The sequence below is a fragment of the Cucumis sativus genome, chromosome 1, assembly GCF_000004075.3.
Source record: "Cucumis sativus cultivar 9930 chromosome 1, Cucumber_9930_V3, whole genome shotgun sequence".
In the NCBI taxonomy this organism is placed as follows: Eukaryota; Viridiplantae; Streptophyta; class Magnoliopsida; order Cucurbitales; family Cucurbitaceae; genus Cucumis; species Cucumis sativus.
This window is the reverse complement of record NC_026655.2, coordinates 15,317,243-15,325,057: the sequence shown is the minus strand read 5'-3', so window position 1 is coordinate 15,325,057 and position 7,815 is coordinate 15,317,243. Positions and strand designations below refer to the sequence as shown.

General features: G+C 30.6%; 1 non-coding gene across 1 annotated transcript; it reads right to left on the bottom strand.

Annotated features, from left to right (window-relative positions):
- Positions 1 to 7,437: 7,437 nt before the first annotated feature.
- On the bottom strand, positions 7,438 to 7,510 carry TRNAF-GAA. The gene has a single exon. It is a non-coding gene; the product is annotated as a tRNA-Phe (tRNA).
- Positions 7,511 to 7,815: the final 305 nt, after the last annotated feature.

The window sequence follows — 7,815 nt, the reverse complement described above, 5'->3', positions numbered from 1 at the left end:
CTTTATCAAGGTGTTGAATTATATAAATTATGTTGCTTTTATGCTTACTTATATTAGATATATCTCTCTAATATTGCGTTTGTTAACTTCTTTTTCATGGTGCAACATAAAACTAATTATACCAAAGACGGCGATGGTTTATCTTTTCTATACCTCATAACTATCTTAAACCTAAATTTTCTTGTCAACATGTATGTTTTCCTCCTTTCTCTAAATTGCCTTTGTTAACTTCTTTTTTCATCATGTATGATATCCTCCTAGGCCAGGTATGTTATTCACACATTTATCTTACCTCAAGACGAAGTTGGTTTATCCTTTCTATACGCTCATAACTATGTAACTGATGATTTGAGTAAAACATGATTTACTTTGTTTGTGTGGAAGGGAAATATTCTTGTGGAAACTTACACACGTGTCCACATGAGAGAAGATAATCAGGTTTATTCGGTTTTGATCTTCATTTGTGATTCTTTATGTGATTCGCTTGCTTTATGGAAGTGTTGACTTTTGAAAGACTTGGTAAAATTTTAGATCTGAAGACTTTGTTTACTGTTGTTGTATTTTGTGTGGTTTTGATATAGTATTTGTAGATCTGTTGTTGAAGATGTATGTTTTATGAAGATTTTTGAGATGATAAGAATCTATGTTGCTTTTCTATAGCTAATTTACTAACCTAGTTGGGAGTTATTTGATTATGTTTAATGTCTTTTGTTGTTTGTGTTGGAATTTTTGTCCTAAAACTCGTAGTTTGTAAATCATATTCTGTTCAATAAAGTTGTTATTGAGAAATTAAATATTATAATCTTAAATCCAATAAATCAAGTTCCAAGGCTATTTTTTTAATAAACTTGAACTTTATGTGTAAACATAAACGTGGATCAAGTTCGAGTATATAGCCTAAATAGTCTATAGTATATGAAATAAAGGTTGGGCGCCTTATTTAGAGAAACTATGGATGCGGCCCACTTTGTAGTACAAACGAGGTGATCCTAATCGTTCATGTAGAGACATGAAAGTGGGGGCATCCTATGTAAAATGTTTACATAAGACTGAACCATGAAATAGTCATTTTTACGTTATAACACCGTTTACTGTTTAAAACTGACTATCTCAATTATTGATGACCTAGGTAACTTAGTCTTAATCCTGAGTTAACTATGAACTCCTGTTCATACGAGATTATCCTTAGATCTGCATAGGTGAGGGCAGCTCATCAGCGTTGGCCCAATAAGCCTCCCATTTCAGGGGTAAGATCGGGTGGATAGCTGGGAACATAGGGTACAAGATGGAATTCACTCCTACCCGCTTTAGGGTTAGTAGATAGGTTGCTCTCTTAAGCACTGAATCCAAGTCTTGAACAAGGGGCCCCACCCTCTCATTGGCCTGAGAGGGATTAAGTTTATAGGTTGAACCTTAAACCAATTGTTCAATAGTGGATTAGTGGGACTTAAGGAGCAAGATGTAATCTTGGGGGTAAAACGGTATTTTAACCCAGCCAAGGTTACGAGCAACCTGTGAAGGATTAACTTACTGATTATGGTTTTATCAAATGGACACAAATATATCTATAGTGAGGGGAGTGCAACTACGGGACTTTAGTGGAATGACCCGTTAGTTAACGAATGTTGATTAACTCGGTTTAAAAGAGTTTAGCTAGTTAATCTTGAATCGTTGGAGCCCATGATCTATAGGTCCATTAGGTTCCTCTGCTAGCTCATATGGATTAAACTTAGAACAGTGTGATGAAATAAGTCGAATTGTTCGAATAGGGAGAAGAAAGGAAAACCGACATATACAGTGATATAATCGTCGGTCTTCTAATTAGAAATAGAGCTTTATGTTTTACATACTATAAGTATGAATGCGGATTCATACTAAGAAGCTCGGAATTGGTCAAAAATAGTAAAAAGTCAAAATGTTGACTTTTGACTTTGAAAAGTCAAACTTTGACCGGCCTTATATTCAAATGTGATTTGAATTTTGGAAAAATGAATGCGGATTCATGCTCGGGAGGTTGGAATTAGTCAAGACGGACAAAATGGTAAAAAGTCAAAATATTGACTTTTGACTTAGAAAAGTCAAAGTTTGACTTTTGACTAGAAAAATCTAATGACCATTTTACCCTTGGACTAAGTTAGTGGGAAAATCCAACATTTTGTTGGATAATCCCACTAACTCTTAGTGGGATATGTGGCTATATGAGATATAGACACCTAGCCCACTAAGTTCCACTAATTGTTAGTGGAATATTAGGTGTTGAGATTTGGCAATTGAATTGCATGCATTTTTGCATGTAATTAGGCTATAAATAGAGATGTTTTCAAATGTTGAAGGACTTTTGCCTCTTTTATCATTTTCATCATCTCAACAAAAGAAAAAAGAAAGCTTCCAATCTCATTTTATCTCCATTACTTTCTACATCAAAATTGGGTCCCACAACCCGGTTCTTTGTCTAGAGGATAGCAGTTGAGTACTAGTGGTGGTCTCGGGTAGAATTGGTAAGAAGACATCAAACCTTTTGAAAGCTTCAAAGGTAATACTTCTTAAAACCCTAATTTGATTAGTTTATGGTTACATGTTAATTGTGGCAATTAGGGTAGAAATTCGATTCTTTTTCCGCTGTGCATGACTTAGTTCTATCAGTTTGATGCTCTACAAATCCTGAAAACAAATGGTTTGACTCTTTTTTTTCTCTATTGCTAGAAAACAGAAAATCTGGAAATCTGGAAACTTGTAAGAAAGTTTAGATTGTTATGCATAGACTATAATTCTGTTTCTTAAATCTTTTGTGTATGTAGTACTAAAACTAAATTGGCTATGAAGATTTTAGTGTTGTTGATTATGCAGAGATTTTCAAGTACACTCTAAATCTTGTTAAAGATGTATGTTTTATTAAGTTTTATAGATGGTACTGTAATAGTACTGTAGGAAAAAAGAAAACTCACAATCACATAAACATAACTTTCTTATTCAAAATGGTTCAATTTGCTTGAAGAATCTTTTGATTGTCAAGATAGAAAGTGCTTCACAGACTACAAATTTTTTTAATAATGTCCATGCCAGGAATATGTTCGTAAGTTTCCGGAGAACAATCGTCGAGATCAGAAATAGCTTTGCAACACGAAGGATGAGGAGCAACCGGGAATTTTATCACGCCTACTACACACATTGTTGCCTCTAAAATAAATGGTGTGCAGTTAGAGAAAGATAGATCTTCTAGTGCTAATGGACTAGGTGCTGCTGCCTCCATCCGAGCCGTGGCTGATGGTGCCAAAATGGCCATGCTTACTAGGAATAATGTAAGTGATATCTTCATTATGGAGGTGCTCATACCCTTGTTCTCCATTGTTTGTAGAAAAATGAGGAAATTTAGAGATTGAGAGAATGCTTTGTTTAGGATGTGTGAGAATAATTATGAAATGTGGAGGTTCTTATAAAGGAGAGGATATAGACTAACTAGGCAATAATTTTGTCATATATCTTTGTTTAATTTGGTCATTGAAAAATACAATTCTTGGATTGTTGTTGCAAGACTAATTATGCTTAAGGTATAAGTGTAGCTAATTAATGATATTGAGTGTTGTAACCTAGCTATAGTAATAGTTCACAGGCTATCCTCCTTAAGTACCTTCATTTTTTAACTTTGTTCTTCAAACATAGAATTAGCAAGTTTAAAGTTGAAAAAGACCAAAAAAAAAAATTATTAGTTTTTTCTTTTCTTTTCGTTTTTTTTGGATCACAATAGTCCTAAAGGAAAAAGAGTCAAACGTTCTTAGAAAAGATACTTGATCGGGCACCAAGTCTTCTCAACTAGGTTGACATTGAGGACAATACATGACGAACTATAAGATTAATAATATGATGTTTTTTTTCTGTAGAAGAAAACTTATTAAATTTTGTTAGTACAAAAATTGTAGCTTGGTTGGATTGTAAGCAAAAATGAGCATTATTTTAAGAAAATGAAGGTGATAATGGTGCAGAACAACTTTTACTAGTTTTAATAGAATCGTATATGGTAATAGAATATAAATTGATTACATATACTTTCCCCATTTGCTTTTAATTATGTGGTAAAAGTTGCATTATCTTGTTTCACTCTTTTGCATGGGAATGAAAATTTTGGAGATATATATTGAATATTGTTTGTTAAGTTACTGAAATGAAATTAATGGGAATTAATTACTTGGACCCATGACTAATTTTACATTTGGGTTTACCAATTATATCTCTCTCTCTTAATATTTGGTTTTCTTGGTTTCATTTTGATATCTTTCATCTCTTTTATTTGGTAACAACATGTTTTTCTTTTTGCAACCACAGAAGTATATATGTTAAATATATCTCTTTTTCTCCTTCTTCTTTTGATACATTCTATAGGTTGACATTTTTTCAATTTTCCTTATATATTTGTGGTGCATCTGTTGGTTTCTTGCTTTTTCCACTTTTCTATACTTTGAACTTCAGATCTTATATTTTACTTTTAACAAGCTGTGTTGCTATGTATAAACAGTCATCAATATAGATATATTAGTAAATGGATTTTAATTGTAATAGAACTCCCTTACTTTAATTTTGAAGTTCTCTGTTTATAAATTTAACTATTAATAGCTTGTTTGTTCTCTAATAAAAGAAAATTTAAATTTTATTGAGATGACGTCTATGCACCAAAGTACATTTGAAAAACACAGTATTAACTCAGAGAGTTATGTTTGCACCAAAGCGCGCTATTTTCAAATTAAATAACATATAAACGGCAGGAATAAAACATCACACAATCAAGTTGGTAATCCAATTTGGTGCAATCATACCTACGTTTGAGGGAGTCTTAACTTAAATTGAAAAATACTCAGATTCTAGAGGTTTATAACTAGTACATAACTTATGAAGAATTAAATATCGTGTATTACACTACTTTCACAAGATAAATGTTTAAGGCTCTTCCTAAATCACTTATGTGTGAACAAGGGATTTGATCTAAGCTCCCATTTGATATTCACGCTTCACCTTTACATCTCAATGTCCAAGCTCCCCTTGAGAGTACGGGTGAAATTGGATTGGGTTGGGAGACATTCTCAAACCCAATCCATATTTTCGAGTTATTCGAGTTGGCAACCCGAATAATTCGAATTTAGTTTCTAACCCAACCCAACCAGTAAAATATGGGTTGAGTTGGATTGGGTTTAGGATTGTATACTTTTTGTTTTTGTTCGTTTATAGTTTCTAATGGTTATAAAAAGTTCAAAATTGTTACGTTTAAATTTCAAACATACATAATTCAAAATTTTATACAATAATAAATTCAAAGTTTATATACCTAATTTGTTTTTTATTAAATAATATATATATTATATTAATTTGGGTTGTGTTGGGTTGGGTTGAACCGAATTTTTCAATCCGAGACCTGAGACCCAATCCAATCCAAAAAAATCAATTTTTTGAACTCAAACCCAATCCATATTTTAACCTCACCCTTACTTTGAGAGAAACTACTCAAAATAACCTTCAACGTGCGAATGGCAATATTAATAACAAGGTGTTCAACAACACACAACAAACACGTCAATGCAAAATGATATGTTAAAAAGTATCAACTGGGACTCTTGACTTCCACGTATATGGATTAAAATCTTCTGAAATCCTAACTTTCAAGGAAAACAAAATCTTTCAGAACTTCTAAAAGAACGAAATCTTCTAAAATCTTTTGAAAAGAATAAAGATTTTGTATGAATTAAAATCCTTACCACTTGGAGATTTGTTTATATATAATAATAGAATATAATTAATGAAAAAATTAAAAGAAATTTGTACGCCAAATTAAAACCAAAACAACATTCTATTAATACAACTCAATTTTTTTAAAAAAATTTGAACTGACTAGGTATTTACAAAACAACATTCTATTAATACAACATAAATAGATGTTGAATTTATGTTTATTTTGAATCTTTTCGTGATGGAAAGTACAACTTTATTATATTTATAAATATTTTAAAGAGTCTTTTTATATTTGAAAACAACTCTAAATATTTTATAATTTTAAACATTTATATTTTATAATTTTAAACAAATTAAAATGTTTATTATGTTATATCGTGAGTCTAAATTTTCATTTTTACTTCTCAACTGTCATTTTGAGTGCCAATGAAAAAGAAAAAACAGTTCAAACAAAACTTTTCCTTCAACTTTCATGGAGTGCCAAATAGCAACAATTTTATGAAAATAACCATGAATATGATATATATTTATATCAGTACCAATTTTGTTTTAAAATTTAATATTATTAAAATATAATAAACTTTCTAATACATGATTTTTTTATAAATTGATCGAGAATAATCTTTTTAATAAACGATAAAGATGAATTCGTTAAATGATAAAAAACTTACATTTAAATTTTATATACGAGGATGCTAGTTTTTTAAGTACTCTTTGGTTTGATTGGTCTACTTGTAATATTTCTTTCCATTTGCTTAAGAGTAGTTTGACTTTGCATGATGACTTTTATGTTTTGCTACTCGTTGGAGACCTATTTTCTTTTATTTGTAATAGCTAGTTTATCTCAAGATCGTTGCTTATCCTTGGAAGACTTTCCTCTAGCCTCTCCTTCTTAGTACGAATTCTTTTTTGTGGCAATGAATTTCCTTTATGTGGGTTTGGGTATGGCAGGTGCTCAATTGTTTCAACCTAGTCGCGATGATTGGATGTTTTTCTTGATCCCAATCCTTATCTTGTTGTTAATATATATATATATTAAAAATTTCAAAGTGTAGGAACTAATTGTTACTTACTAAATTTTGAAACATAAATTGTTACAAAATATAAAATACATAGACTAAAATCACTACCGACTAAAGTTCAAAGACAAAGTTGTTATTTTCATAAGAGTCGTAGCAACCAAACGTCTTTTGAAAAATTGCTAACAAATTAGAAAACAAAAATTATGCAACTCTTACTAAAAAGGGAAGCTATTTTTCCCACCATCTAACTTAGCTTACTTAGTACATAAAGGTGTCAGATGAGTTGCACTCATGTTGGCTACTAACATTTTTACTTATACTGACATTAATTTAAAAAACAAAACTAATTTGGTTATGCACAACCTAACGATGCATCCAAACAATCATTCGTGCTTAGAATGCACATAAGTTTCGCTACTAAAAAATAATCAAATACTAATTCAACATGAATATATACCTCCTATGAGATGATATGTTGAACGCGTAGTACGTAGAACAACTTCTTACAACACAGAGTTAAACACATAATTCATACTTTAATGAAACAAAAAGAGAACTTCATTCATAGACAATTCACGAGAGTACATTCGATTCCTTGTACACAAATCATTAAAAGAAATACAGACAATAACTTTTATTGTCTAACTTCTCATGTAGCAAGTAGCCGAAAAATTTGAAAATTATATATATTTAAAAACTATGCGGTGAACGTGGATCGAACACGTGACCTTCAGATCTTCAGTCTGACGCTCTCCCAACTGAGCTATCCCCGCTTAATTAAAAATAACGAAATATTTGCTATAAAGATTTTACAATGTTTTTTTTTTTTTTAATCTTTTTTAAGTACAAAAGTTAAATTTGTAGAAAAAATTTAAAACTATTTTATTTTATTATTTTTAAATTTTGACATTGTTTTTGGTCACATCAGCAAAAAATAAACATTGAAGCAAGAAATATTTTAGAGGTGGGATAAGTGTTTATAAACTCAATTTAAATTTTAAGTAATAAAACGAAAAACAAATAGTTATTAAAAAACGTATGTATTTTGAAATAAAGCCTCTATAATAATAATTTTCAT